Consider the following 15,655-nt stretch of genomic DNA (forward strand, 5'->3'; position numbering starts at 1 on the left):
TTCAATGGGTATTGGATGATGAAGTCAAGCGGAAAGTGGGCCGTTCGTCTAAAAAGGGCGAAATGTGGGTGGGGCGCTGTAACTTGTAAGCCCATTATGGTAGGACTGATTAAAGTTATCCCCAATTTCAATCGCGAAGGAGGCAAGGCCCAATCGTCAATCCATCATGAGTGAAATGAGTGTATGTGTCCGTGGAAAATCACAAAGATTGAACCAAGGAGGCAGGGCCCAACCAAAGATTGAGCCAACTCATTTTGTGTTACAGTCGAGAACCACAAATGACTGTATGTATCTGTGCATTCATCTTCCTATCATGTTTCCTTAATGCTAAAGGAATAAATATGATGATTTGGTGGTCGGTAGGTGTGCTTTCTGAAGCTAAAGTAGTGAGCTCAGAAATTAAGATGCGGACAACGGGACAAGGTGACTTATCGTGTCAAACCGAAAGCCTGGGGTGAGAAAGTTTGTTCAGAAAAAAAACGACACATACCAATTCTCCTCTCTCCCTCTCAAAAAAGTCAGGAGACAGTCGTAGAAGCCAGGCTCACATGGTGACACAGTTCACGGGAAAATTAACTTTTTTGTCACTTTTTCCGTTGATCACTCTTTAAATGTTATTTAATTCGGTGTCCTATACATTTACCACTACAGAGAGAAACTTTCTTACTAGTATGCTATTTTATTCCCTTTGCACCGCCGCCACCTATCCATTATGACGTGGCAAGCGAGGGGAAATAGCTCCCTTGCCCCTAATGTTGGCTTTGAGAGGTTACAGTGCACACCTAACGAGGTAGAGGATATCATCCTCCGCGAGATCTGCCTAAAGTTCACCGCCGCCAAGATCCTCTCTGAGTTACGCGCCCCAGCCAACCTAAGCTCCACCATTGCCTACCTTGAGCTCACTGTCGACAAGCTCCTCTTGCCCACTCCTAGCCCTGTTGGACACGCTGCACGCCTACCCATCTCCCTTTGACTTTCTCGTTGTTGCCTTCCACAAGATCTTCACCATTTGGGACGATGTGCTCTGGGCCTGTCTCTCTGCCTCTAAGCGAGCCTCCAGGGGCTCATCCTCTCCTATGCTCACTCATGAATGTGGCGGTTGTTGTAAAATTTACAGGGCACATGATTAATTTGATTTTTAACGAGTGCAAAAACATTATAACAAATCTACTAGTAACCCAAACATATGCTAGATAGATATACAAAGCATATAATTCATGTATCATCATTGCACTTGGATGAACTTACAACGGATCCCGCTAGGTAAAAGACGAACGAACGAAGAAGTCAATGTAGATGTCGCAGAGGAAGTCGCAGGAGCGGTCACGTGGGTGCTCTTCCCAAAAACTTGATCGTTGGTCCCTTGTACAGGCCTCAGATCACCGGTGTTGGCTCGGAGACACCGCTCACCCTCGATCTATTGCACGATAGAGAGAGGGTGGAAAAACACGTAAGTGGCGAGCGCAGCAGAGATTGGAGAACGTTGTTCTAGTGTTGTCGATCTCCTCTCGTTCACAGGACGTCTCCTTTAATATAAAGGAGGAGATAGCCCACAATTTTGAACTGCTAGATATCCAGGAACCACCCTAAGTATCTTTCAAATGTGGAACCAATGGACCCTTCACACGTGAGCGAGCTTATCCCACTCCACGGTCCCATGTAGCAGCCTAGGTGTTGATGAAGTGGTGTTCTCACATGTGTGACCAAACAGAGCCGCCCAACTGAACACACAACTCATTAGGACACGATCGTGCACATAGCAAGTCACGCGTTAATCATGTGAAAAAACGTAGCAAAAGCCCCATTTGGGATGAGCCTCAAATTCCAACAACGGTGACACCGATGGGTATGGCAACGGCGAGGCGACGGAGATGGCATAGCTAAAGCATTAGGTTGTTGACCGGCAACTCCTCGTGGATGTCCATGGCAACGCCGCTAAACTCCCTTAAACGCAAGAAGCCCCAAAATCCCAACATAAAAAATGAATGTTTGGCCTAGATCTACGATAATGGGGTTAGGATCAAGTAAGGAGGCAAGTCTTTGATCGGGGGGAGGCTCCCAGAAACTAATGGAATCGGACGGAGAAGGAATTTAGGGCTGGAAATGAGCTGAGCCAAGCTTGGTCCGGCTCGGTTCGTAGAAGCTCGGTGAAGTGTAGGCTCGGTTCGGTTTGGCTCAATTTGCGAACCGAGCTAAAATGACGGCTTGGTTCGGTTCGACTCGATTTAGGAACTGAGCTAAAATGAAGGCTTGGCTCGGCTCAGCTCGGTTGCTGGCTCGAGCCGGCTCGAGCGAGCTCGCGAGCCTGCCAGATCATTAGGCATCAATGCAGGCTAGAAGCTCAAAAACACATCTCACGCAAAGGGAACACACAACAACAACAACAACTAGATTTATTTATATACATTCATGCATGAGTCATAAAACACAGCTCAGACTCACACCAGGTAGCCTCAGACTTGCTGCGGCTTTGCAGTCTTCATCACCACGCCCAGCTATATGCCTATATAGCTCTGCACTGCCTCCATCACGAGGCCTAGCTATGAATAAGCAGGGCAGAAAATCAATGGAGCAAAAATATGCACACACGCAATGTCTACAAATAAATGGATTGATGCTAGAGTGTTGAACTACTAGGCCACGCATGCCAAGGGTCCATGACTCAGATTGGCTCACGAGCGGCTCGCGATCTAGCTCGGCTCGAGTCGGTTCACAAAGCAAGCCAGCGGTGTGGCTCGAGCTCGGCTCGTTTGGGTAACGAACTGAACCGAGCTGAGCCGAGCCTCCATGACCTCGAGCTAGCTCATGAGCCGCGATCTTTTTGTCCAGCCCTAAAGGAATTAAGGGGAGGAAAAGATTAGAAGTTCGAGCTATTTCTGAAAGAAGGGTAGGATGGTCTTTTCATGTCAGTTGCCACGATGAGCAAGAATAAAAAAAAAGTCAGGTGGCACTTTAATTGAAGTGCTAAAAATGGTATGCAAAAAAGATATTTTCTATCTCCAATAGCAAATACACAAGGTCACTCCCAATGCTTTTTTTCTTAGATGATGTATAAGAGGAGCGAGAGTAAGAAATTGATGTTAAGAAACAAGCTTCCAATAATGCATGTGTGTTGCTTGTTTCTTAAGGTCTCCCAAAGCAATTTATTATCTCACAATCATCGAGGATTACTCAAAGAGATAGTTTCTATCGCGGTTGATCTATTCTCAGTCCTAACCGCTATTGGCGGATGCCACTGCTGTACCTGAATGGATGTCCCCCCAACAGGGAGACACCTGTTCACCCTACATAAATATAAATAAGATCAATGAGAATACACAAGATTTCAATCTATTCTCTGAGTTCAATCTATTGATTTCTTTCTACTTGAACACGTTATCATGCACTTTTGCACAATACTAGACTAATTAGTCTTTCTCGTCAAGGGAAGAGCACATCAACACACCACAAAAGAACAAAGAAGGCCAGAAGAGAGAAGAAACTGACGATGGACAAGAACATCTTCGCACCACCAATGATCTACAGTGACATCACCAATGTCATCACTATCACACCCCGAACATAGCGCCACGCAACAGTCACAACATAATTATGGATTAAAAACCTATAACCATGTTAAGGTAAAAAAAATACTCATATAAAATCAGTGGTTTACAGAGCAACAAGCGGAAGCTTTATTTATATAAGAAGTCATAATTTACATGGTTAAATGTTTGTTTATACAACTTATTTTGATGTAAACAAAATATTAAACACTACACTATTTATATATTTCAAACTTTCCCGCACATAGCACCTAGTTGTCGATGTCTTAATCATGAGCTTGAGATTATGCGTTTAACACCCAAGACAAGTATGTGTATAAAATACTCAGCAAGATAAAGATATTTCATGTATAAATAAACTTGAATTATTTTGATATCCAAACTTCATTATTTATTATCCTTGCAGAGATTGTCTGATCACTAAAATCAGATCGCGTTTTCTACCACGACGGGGCCTGAGCTTTTCCTAATGGACAATCCCAAATGATACTTTAAATGTACTGCCACACTATACAAGTGAATAAGATAGTCCTAGCTATATGACTAGATGTTTCACTAGGCACTCCTGGTAACTCAAAATGTATCGCTGGTCCACGTTAGTATCCACTCTACCATTAGTGATCGACAACATATGTATTTATACTCTAGACATACAAACATAACTTAAAATGTAACATCGAACTGCAATATTAATAGATAATGATGCATAATAATAGGAAATACAATATTAAAACATAAACAGACAATAATTCTGATATAAATATGTTACTCTAAGAGGGTGTCAACGCAGTTTGCAGATAAAAGCATAATAGTAATAGAGTAGGGTGTCAACACAGCTCGCTAATAAAGTCACAATCATAATAGAGTAGGATGTCAATGCAGTTTGCTGATAAAAACATGACATAAATAAAAGAGGTGTTAACGCAGCTTGCTAATAAAAGCACGATACAAATAAGATGGGTGTAACACAGCTTGTCTCTTACTAATAAAACCAAAATTCTGACTAGATATAGCGTCTTTGTCCTGATATGAAATTTCGGTAGAACCAACGCTTGAAAACTAATGTTTATATATCTCAGTAGAAAACCTGGACTATAACTTGATAGAATACCCATACTGTAGTTTAACAATAGGCTATAACACCCTAATAGTACACTAATAATATTGATTAATACTAATATATGGCATATATGTATAGGATTATGTGTGTTATAGATAAGGCTTGTGTGTATGCATGCAGGAGCTGCTCCGGTGCTCTATTTATAGATGAGGAAACTTGGCTGGTACATAAGCCATGACGTCATGCCATGATTCAAAAGTGAGAAAGGATAGCAACTAACTTTCACTAATCCATTGGCCATAGAAAGTGAATCCTACTGGCTCTCATATATGGTCCCACATGGAGGTATCTCAAGTTACCTTACTGACATCAGAAAACTAGGAGCAGGCTCCTGGTATGTGGTGGCCATTGGATTAATATACATGGGTTTTGTTATGAACAGACATCACATAGTGTGATCAATCAACAAAACTACCATTTGGTAACAATCAAAGGAAACATCTGTTAGAAGCAACCGTTCACCCCAAACGGGCAAGTTTTACATCCCTTGGATTTGTATAAATATATAAACATTGTTCATTAATTAGGAGACAATTTTCATTCTCTCGATTACTCTATGTCACTACTGTCTACTTGCAACTCTTAGAATCAACCACTGAGCAATCACCAACTGAGAGCCAACATAGAAGAAGAAACAGACCAATCGGCCTCATCATTAGAGCAGACTCGAAGGTCTCTCTCAGATCAAGATGTCTACGGGGGACAATCCGATGGAAGAGGAAATGTGCTTAGTGGATAGCTGTACTACTAACTCTATACTAAGGGAGACTAAATATTTCCAAACTCTTAAAAAGAGTAAAGGAAATGTTTTGACAATCGCGTGACGCGATGCTACGATTGTTGGCTCTAGTCGCACCATAATCACTCTCACTATAGGTATTCAAATTACAATCGACGATGCACTATTGTATCCCGATTCAACGGGTACCTTACTAAGTTATAGGGATATCTGTCAAAATGGTTTCCATATCGAAACCCATGATGACAACAAAGAGGAATATCTCCTCATTACCAAAAATAACGGATATGCCAAACAAATACTAGAGAAAATTCACTCTTTATCTTCAGGATTGTACTATGCATATATCAAACTTGTACCACATGTTGTGTATAAGATAACTTTTCAGAGTGTTGACATATTCCAAATATGGCATGATCGCCTTGGTCATCCCGGTGTCGGGATGATGCGAAAAATTATCAGCAATTCAATTGGTCATGGTATGAATATTGTCGAATTCTCACAATCTTTGGATTTTGTGTGCACCGCATGTGCCACAGGGAAATTAATTTTAAGACCATCTTATCTTAAAATCAGAGCTGAACCACTCAAATTCCTTAAACACATTCAAGGTGATATATGTGGTCCTATACAACCATTAACTGGACTGTTCAGGTACTTCATGGTTCTCATTGACGCATCTACACGATGGTCATATGTGTGTCTATTGTCCACACGAAACCATGCTTTTGCCAAAATAATTGCTCAAATTATTAAATTATGAGCACATTATCCTGAACATAGGATACAATCCATTCGAATGGACAATGCGACTGAATTCACCTCACGTGTCTTCAATGATTATTGTATGGCCCGAGGAATTCAAGTCCAGCATTTAGTGCCTTATGTCCATACACAAAATGGTTTGGCTGAATCTCTCATCAAGAGAGTCAAGCTCATTGCACAACTATTATTACATAATTGCAACCTACCAACTTCATGTTGGGGTCATGCAGTCTTACACGCTGCTGACTTAATTCAATTGCGACCAACTGCATATCACACTGCTTCCCCACTGGAGTTAGTACGCGGAAATCCTCCAAGCATTTCCCATCTGCGAAAGTTCGGTTGCATTGTATACGTACTGATCTCTCCACCACAGCATATATCAATGGGCCCACACAGAAAATCGGGGATCTAGGTGGGGTATAACTCTCTGTCGATCATAAAATACCTCGAGCCCCTAACAGAGGACCTATTTACAGACTTGTACATTGATTGTATATTTGATGAGGAGCATTTCCCGGCATTAAGGGGAGATTTCAGGTACTAGAAAGAATGCCAGGAAATTAATTGGAATACCACAAATATTTCCTCCTCAGATCCACGTACTCAAGAATCTGAACTCCAAGTTCAGAGAATCATAAATTTGTAAAATATTGCAAATAATCTACCAGGTGCATTTACCGATGACAAAGGTGTCACTAAATCCTATATTCCTTCTAGGAATGTGCTGGAAAGAGTGGAGGTACCAAATAAAACCATTCAACTCCAAAATCATAATAAGAAGGGGAGAAATACGGTCACAAAGGATAAAGCTTCTTGCAAGCTACCGCGAAAACAGATGAATCCTTCCTCCAAAACAGTAAAGACACCCAAGTCCTTTTGATACTATACATCCAGTGGATGTTCAACATCCACATCCCAGCTCTACTGTGCACACAAATACTGACGCTGGGACATCGGAACACCCAGACTAAATCGTAATGGGAAATCATGATGAGTCAGAAAGGGTAGATGAAATTTCCATCAATTATACTGATTCTGGAGAATCATTTGACCGAAAGACTACAATTGTTGACACATACTTCTCCTCAAAGATTGCAAACGACCTTCTCAATGATCCAGATCTCAAGACCATGGTAGAGTGCCGCAAGCGCTCGGACTAGACACAATGGAAGGATGCAATACAGGCAGAATTGATCTCGCTCTCCAAAAGAGAGGTATTCACATCATTAATACCTTCTTCTCGTAACATTTTCCCTATGGGATACAAGTGGGTTTTTGTCCGCAAACAGAATGAAAACAACGAGACGATGAGATATAAAGCGAGACTTGTAGCAAAAGGGTTCACGCAAAGACCCGACATTGATTTCAATGAGACTTATTCTCCAGTGATGAATAGAATCACGTTCCGATATCTAATTTCGTTGGCGGTGCAAAATCATCTATCTATGCAGTTGATGGATGTAGTGACCGCATACCTATATGGGTCATTTGATTCGGACATATATATGAAAGTCTCCAAAGGACTTGACATTCCGAATCCAAACGCACACTGCAACATGTATTGTGTAAAGCTTAAAAAGTCACTATATGGCTTAAAGCAGTCAGGAAGAATGTGGTACAACCGACTAAAAGAGTTCCTTCTACAAAAAGGATACTCCAACAATGATGATTGCCCATGTGTCTTCATAAAGAAGCCCTCAACAGGATTTTGTATTATCTCTATCTATGTTGATGATCTGAATATCATCGGAAATACATATGATATAGATGAAGCATGCAATTACCTAAAGACGGAATTTGAAATGTAGGATTTGAGTAAAACCAAATTTTTCTTGGGTATACAACTCGAGCATCTTCCTTCAGAAATTCTAGCACACCAAGCCGCATATACCCATAAAATATTAGAGAAATTTAATATGGACAAATCATATCCATCCAAGACTCCCATGGTTGTTTGATCTCTTGATATGGAGAAAGATTCATTTAGACCTTGAGAGGAAGGAGAAGAGATACTGGGACCTGAGGTTCCATATCTCAGTGCTATTGGAGCGCTTATGTATCTTGCAAATTGCACCAGAGCTGATATCGCATTTGCAGTGAACTTACTAGCTAGGCATAGCGCTGCTCCAACTAAACACCATTGGGCGGGAGCCAAGAATATCTTTCGATATCTCCAAGGCACTATAGATCTTTGTTTTTTCTTTCAAAGAAAACAAGATATGAATATGATTGGATACACTGACGCTGGCTACTTATCAGATCCCTATAATACCAGGTCACAGACAGGCTTCGTGTTCTTACACGGTGGAACAACCATTTCTTGGTAGTCTTTGAAACAGACTCTAGTGGCTACATCCACAAATCATTCTGAAATAATTGCATTATATGAAGCATCATATGAATACGTATGGCTTCACAGAATGATCAACCACATACAACAGTCATGTGGTATTGGTTCTATTGAATCACCAACAATTATCTATGAAGATAATTCTGCATGTATTGCTCAAATGCAAACAGGTTACATAAAGAGCAATATAACCAAACATATTACCCCTAAAATGTTCTATCCTCATGAATTGCAAAATGATGGGGAAATAGAAATCTTGCAAACTAAGTCATATGACAATCTTGGTGATTTATTCACTAAGTCATTACCAACTTCTACATTCAAAAAATGTGTTCATGGAATTGGTATGCGATGACTGCGAGATTTGCAAGGTTCAGGGATTGATCCCTGAATAATAAGTTGTTCATATTATATTGCACTCTTTTCTTTTTATGAGTTTTTCCTATACGGTTTCTCATATAAGGTTTTTAATGAGGCAATATCTACTTTATTCCTCCTATTTTTCCAAGTGGTTTTCAGAGGTTTTAATATGATCCAAATATCATAATCATTGCACTCTAAGCTCACCAATGAGTTTTTCCTTCTAGGTTTCTCATATGAACTTGCAATAAGGCAATGTCCGATATATGCCATATCATTTTCTCCTTATATTTTGTCATTGGGTTTTAAAGGAGTTTTAATGGCATATCAACATATGAACATATTGTTTTCTCCTCATATTTTTCCCATAGGGTTTTAGAGGAGTTTTTCAAAAAAGCTTACATCTAAGATGATTGATCAAGGGGGAGTGTTATGAACAGACATCACATAGTGTGATCAATCAACAAAACTACCATTCGGTTACAATCAAAGGAAACATCTGTTAGAAGCAACCGTTCACCCTGAACGGGCAAGTTTTACATCCCTTGGATTTGTATAAATATGTAAATACTGTTCATTAATTAGGACACAATTTTCATTCTCTCGATTACTCTATGTCACTACTGTCTACTTGCAACTCTACTTATAAAAGGTTTTTTTGAGTCGGTAGTATAAGATTGTATGTGCTGCTGATTATGATGACGTGTAGGATAGATTTCAGTCACTTTTACTTAGTGTTGTTGCTGTCCTATATAGATGGCAATATTTTTCTTTGGTTTGGATAGGTCTGACTAGCAGACAGGTCCCATATGGAAGCCTCTTCCTATTAGTGGATATAGAAAAAAAGAACTAAAAGCTAGTTCATGGTGCTGTGCAGATTGGTTTCACCTGTCATACTTGCATGTAGGGTCCACAAGCACAAGGTACTATACATATTCCTATTGGTTGGTATTTATAAGAAGGATCCAACGTAAAATGATATGAGGGTCATTGATTAATTATTTATTTACAGAAATTGATACATGCAATTTATTTGGCTAATCAAGATTATTTTATTTATTCATTAAATTAAAAACTAAATTAATTAATTAGCCAATTATCTAATAATCTTATTTCTAATTATCTTGTTCCTCACATCCTTCCCCCTTAAAACAAATTTTGTCCCGAAATTTTACTCACCACTATTCATAAAAAGATAGGAAAAATCTCTGCGGATATCCTCTTCTTTTTCCCAAGTAGCTTCTTCCTTACTATGGTTACTCCATTATATTTTAACAAATGGAATTGTTTATTGACGTAACTTACAATCAATTGATCCTAAGATATGAATAGGATATTCTTGATACATTAGGACATCATGTAGTTGTATTATGCACTTCTTGTAGGTGTTGTGGTAACTCTAACTGATATGCGACTTTTCCTTCGTATGGTCCAATATATCTTGGGCTTAATTTTCCATGGATGCTGAATGTTTTGATTCCTTTCATTGGCAAGATTTTTAAATATACCCAATCACCTTGTTGAAACTCTAGATCTCTTCTACGATTATCGGCATAACATTTATATCTATTTTGGGCCATATGCATTCGATTTCTTATAACCTTAATTTTCTTGTCTGTTTCTAGTGCTAAATCTGGCCCAAGAAATTTCTTCTCTCCAACTTCATTCAAAAAAATTGGTGTTTGGCATTTTCTTCCATACAATGTCTCATATGGTGTCATCTGGATAGTTGATTAGTAGTTATTATTGTAGGCAAATTCTACCAAAGGTAGATATTTGTCCCATGATCCTCCGAAATCTATTACACATGCCCTTAGCATATCTTCTAAAGTTTGATTGACTCTTTCTGTTTGTCCATCTGTCTGCGAGTGATATGCTGTACTGAAGTTTAGTTTTGTTCCAATAGCTTCATGTAGACTTTTCTAAAACTTAGATACAAAGCGAGGATCTCTGTCAGAAACAATACCTAATGGTACACCATGCAGGGACACTATTTCCGTGATATATATTTCAGCTAGTCTCTTAAGTGAGTAAGTCTGCTTCACAAGAATAAAGTGTGCTATTTTTTGTTAATCTATCAATAATTACCCAAATGGAGTCATGTCCAATTGATGTATGAGAAAGTCTAATGATAAAATCCATACCAATTTGTTCCTATTTCCAAACTGGTATTTCTAAAGGTTGTAAATAACCACCTAGTTTCTGGTGCTCAACTTTTACGTGTTGACATACATCACATTCAGAAATGAATTTGGCAGTATCTCTTTTCATGTTATTCCACCAAAATATCCCCTTTAAATCTTTGTATATTTTAGTACTTCCAGAGTGAATAGTATAAGGGGTAGAGTGTGCTTCCTCTAGTATTTCCTTTCTTATTTATTGGTTATCTGGAACACATAAGCGATTGCGAAACCAAAATGATCCATCTTCATGGATTTTAAACTCAAGTGGTTTCCGGATTCTAATCCTTCCTTTATGTTTTTTTTAGGAACTCATTATATTTTTGCTTCACCTTTATCCTTTCTTGTAAAATTGGCTAAAGCTGTAGGGCATAGAGTTGGATCTCTGGATCATTTCTTACAACCATGATTTCCAAATTTTCCAAATCTTTCAGTAATTTTACTTGATTGGAGATCATAGTAGCCATGTTACATGATGCTTTTCTACTTAAAGCATCATTAAGAACGTTGGTTTTTCTAGGATGATAATTTATTTCAATATCATAATCTTTAATTAATTCTAGCCAACATCTTTGTCTCATATTTATCTCCTTCTGAGTAAATATGTACTTGAGGCTCTTATGGCCAGTGTAGATTTCACAATGTTCTCCAAAGAGATAATGATGCCAAATCTAAAATGCAAATACTACAGCTGCTAATTCCAAGTCATGGGTAGGGTAGTTCATTTCATTGGGTTTCAATTGATGGGATGCATATGCAATCACTTTATCTTCTTGCATTAGCACACAACCTAATCCCACTTTTGATGCATCACAATAGATCACATATCCAATTCCACTTCTTGGTAAAGTGAGTATTGGAGCAGATACAAGTTTCTTCTTTAGTTCTTCAAAACATTTGTCGCATTGCTCATTCCATTCAAACTTTGCTCATTTTCGTGTAAGCTTTGTTAATGGTGATGATAAATTTCAATAAATCTCCTGTAATATCCTGCTAATTAAGAAAACTTTTTATCTCTGTTACTCTCATTGGTTTCTTCCAGTCTACTACAAGTTGTACTTTTGTAGGATCCACTGAAATTCCATCCCCATATATTACATGTCCCAAAAATGATACTCTGTTAAGCTAAAACTCACATTCAATATTTCAAGAATTATCCGTAGGTGATTTGCATGTTCCGCTTCATTCCTTGAGTATATTAAGATGTCATCAATAAATACGATAACTGATCCAAGTATGGTTTAAAAACTCGATTCATTAGATCCATGAAAGCCAGTGGAGCATTTGTTAACCCAAAAGGCATAACCAAATATTCATATTGTCCATATCTTATAAATATTCCGTTGGTGATAACCAGATTGCAAATCTATCTTGGAAAATACCTTTGCTCCTTGAAGTTGGTCGAATAAGTCATTGATTCTTGGCAATGGGTATTTATTCTTAATGGTTACTTTGTTCAATCCCTGATAGTCAACAAAAAGTCTCAGGATACCATCTTTCTTCTTTACAAAGAGTACAAGAGCGCCCCATGGTGACACACTAGATTGTATGAAACCTTTGTTTTCCAGTTCTTCCAGCTGTTCCTTTAGCTCTTGTGTTTCAACTGGAGCCATCCGATAAGATGTTTTAACGATGGTAAATTAGATCAATGCCAAATTCTATTTCTCTGTCTGGTGGTATTCCTGGTAATTCTTCTAGGAAAACATCTACATATTCATTCACTACAGGAATAACCTTTATACTTTCCCTTGTAACTTCAAGATTAAGAGCTTTGATGCTTGCTACCCATTTATTTCCTTGATATACTACTTCAAGAAGGTTTGGTAACTTAAATATTACTCTTTTTTCTATGGCAATCGATGAATGTCCAATTCTTAGATAGCCAATCCATGCCTAAGATAACATCGAACTCCACCATTTCTAGTACCACTAGATTGGCCAAAAATTTCTTTCCTGATATTTATATCGAGCACGAATCACATATGTATCTTGAAGTCACCTTTCTTACTGGGGTTTAAACTTTGATTTCAACGGGAAGTAATTTACGGCGTATGGCATGTTTATCAACAAACTTTTCTGATATAAAAGAATGTGATGCACCAGAATCAAAAGGTACTATTCCGTAGTGAGAGGCAATGGAAAAATACATGTCACCATATTGTTTGCTTCATCTGCATCTTTCATAGTTAAATTGTAAACTCGAGCTTGGTTACCTCCCTTAGATTTTCCTTTTCCATCATGTTGTTTTGCTGGTGCATTACTTGCTGGAGGTGCTGGTAGGTGCATAGGCTTTTGAGGAGCTGGTAGACCCGTTGTTGATAGAGAATATTGGTTGTTGTTGGTAGTTTGCTTCGAATGAGGACACTGATAAAACATATACCCTTCTTGACCATATTCAAAGCAACGACGTTGTCTGTGTTTACACTGTCATGTGAAATGGTTTCCTTGACAAATATTACACTTTGGGTTCAAGAACTTCTGGTTTGGTTTGTTATTGCCAAATTGTCCAAAGGTCTTTGACTTTTTGAATCCGTTTCCAGAGAATGAGCCTTGAAAATCTCGATAATGCTTTTGTATGGTCTCGGCCGCAGCTCATTCATCTTTATATGATTGGTCTATGATGTATGCTATATTCATCACTTCACGAAGGACATTGAGCTCAAAAACTTTTACTTGACCACGGATTATAGGATTGAGTCCATCTTCAAATCTCTGCACCTTTTTAATTTCATTTTGGGCATACTCAAAAGCGTATCTCACCAACTTTGAAAACTCAATGTCATATTCAGCCACTGATTTGCCACCTTGTTTGAGATCAAGAAATTCTTGCTCTTTTTGCCTTTGTATACCAGGTGGAAAATACTTCTGATAGAAAGCTTGCTTGAATATTTCCCAAGTGCGAATGGTACCTTCAAGATATGACTTTCTATGTTCATTCCACCAATCAAAAGCTCCTTCTCTAAGCATAAACATGGCATATGCAACCTAATCTGTATTTGAACACTTCACTATATCAAAGCATTTCTTCATGTTAGTTATCCAATTTTCTGCCAAAAGTGGATCAGCTGACCCACCAAAAGTAGGGGGTTTAAGATGGTGAAAATCTGCGCTGTGATTGCGATGATCTCCCTCAGGCGTTCCATCCATTCTAGGGACTTGTTGACTAAGTTGTTGAATCAATGCACATTGTTGTTGTTGTGTCTCATGCTACTTTCCTAACATTCCTATCAATATTTGGGGTACTTGTGCCATCTCAGGCCAATTGTCAGGAAAACTCGGGATGCCATGTTATGTTGTTTGACCTGACGCATTAGTTCCTTTATCCTGGTTGTTCTCATCGGAATGGTTTTGTGCCATCTGATTCATTATTACAAAACTGTAAATATTAATCAATGGGACAAAAGCTACAAAAATAGTATAATATTATTTTAAACAATGTATATAAGTAGTACATAACAACACAAATGTACAACAAAAATTCTCTCTATCTATGTTATATGGTGAGCATGCCTAGCACAAAGAAGTACTTTCAACACAAAAATCCCTCTTCGTGAGTGTCTCTCTTTCGTTTAACAAGGCTAGTAGATTGATACTACAAGGAAATCCTACTAGTTGTTATTTAGGTTGGACATAATCTCTTCAGGATCCTCATCATCTATATCAATAATGTCTAAGAGCCGGATATACGACTCTCCTGTATAAGAATCATTTGATGCTAGTATTGGGAGTGAATCACCAGGTTTAGAAGGCAAGATGTTTTGCTGATCAAGAATATGGTAAAGTTCACATAATTCTTGTGCAACTCGAGCACCTTGTTCACAAACATGAGTACGCCAACCTCGAACATTATTAATCTCATTCTCTAGAAAAGATAGATCATCCTAAAGATTGTAATTGTAAGAGCGATACCGAGCCACGGTATCACATAGTTCAAGAACCTCTCTTTGATGCAAATCATCTAAGGGGATAGGTAAGTGATGGCACATCTCATGGATAGCTGCTAAAGCAGACCTTCTGTAAGCTTCACCTTCAAAGGTATGCTCCCCCAAAAAAGTATGGAAACAATGATCTAGTGGTCCATTTCTTAGCTTATACTGGACATAAACAAAAGCTTTAAACATATCTCTGTCTCGAGTATAGCCAAAATATGGAGTTAGGAAGCCAAAGTTAGCCGCGATATTATTAAGAAACTCTTTAAAACCAACTGTATATACCTTTCTGCCTACCATCTGTGGTAATGAATAACAATTGAACATGAGTGAGAATGTCTTACATAAAGGTAAAATAAAATATTAATGCATATTAACTGGAAAATAAAAAAACAATAAATTTGCAAAGGTAAATCCTGAGACTAACTAAATGTTCCCAACCACGCAACCTAAGGCTATGGTATCATTTTTATCTGTCACACCCTGAATACAGGGCCACGCAACAGCCGCCACATAATTATGGATTAAAAATCCATAACCATGTTAAGGCAAAAAAAAAGATTCAAATAAAATTAGTGGTTTACAGAGCAACTAGCGGAATATTTATATATGAGAAAGTAATAATTTACACAGTTAAGTGTTTGTTTATACAACTTATTTTGAT

Source organism: Phragmites australis, chromosome 4, assembly GCF_958298935.1.
Source record: "Phragmites australis chromosome 4, lpPhrAust1.1, whole genome shotgun sequence".
Lineage (NCBI taxonomy): Eukaryota > Viridiplantae > Streptophyta > Magnoliopsida > Poales > Poaceae > Phragmites > Phragmites australis.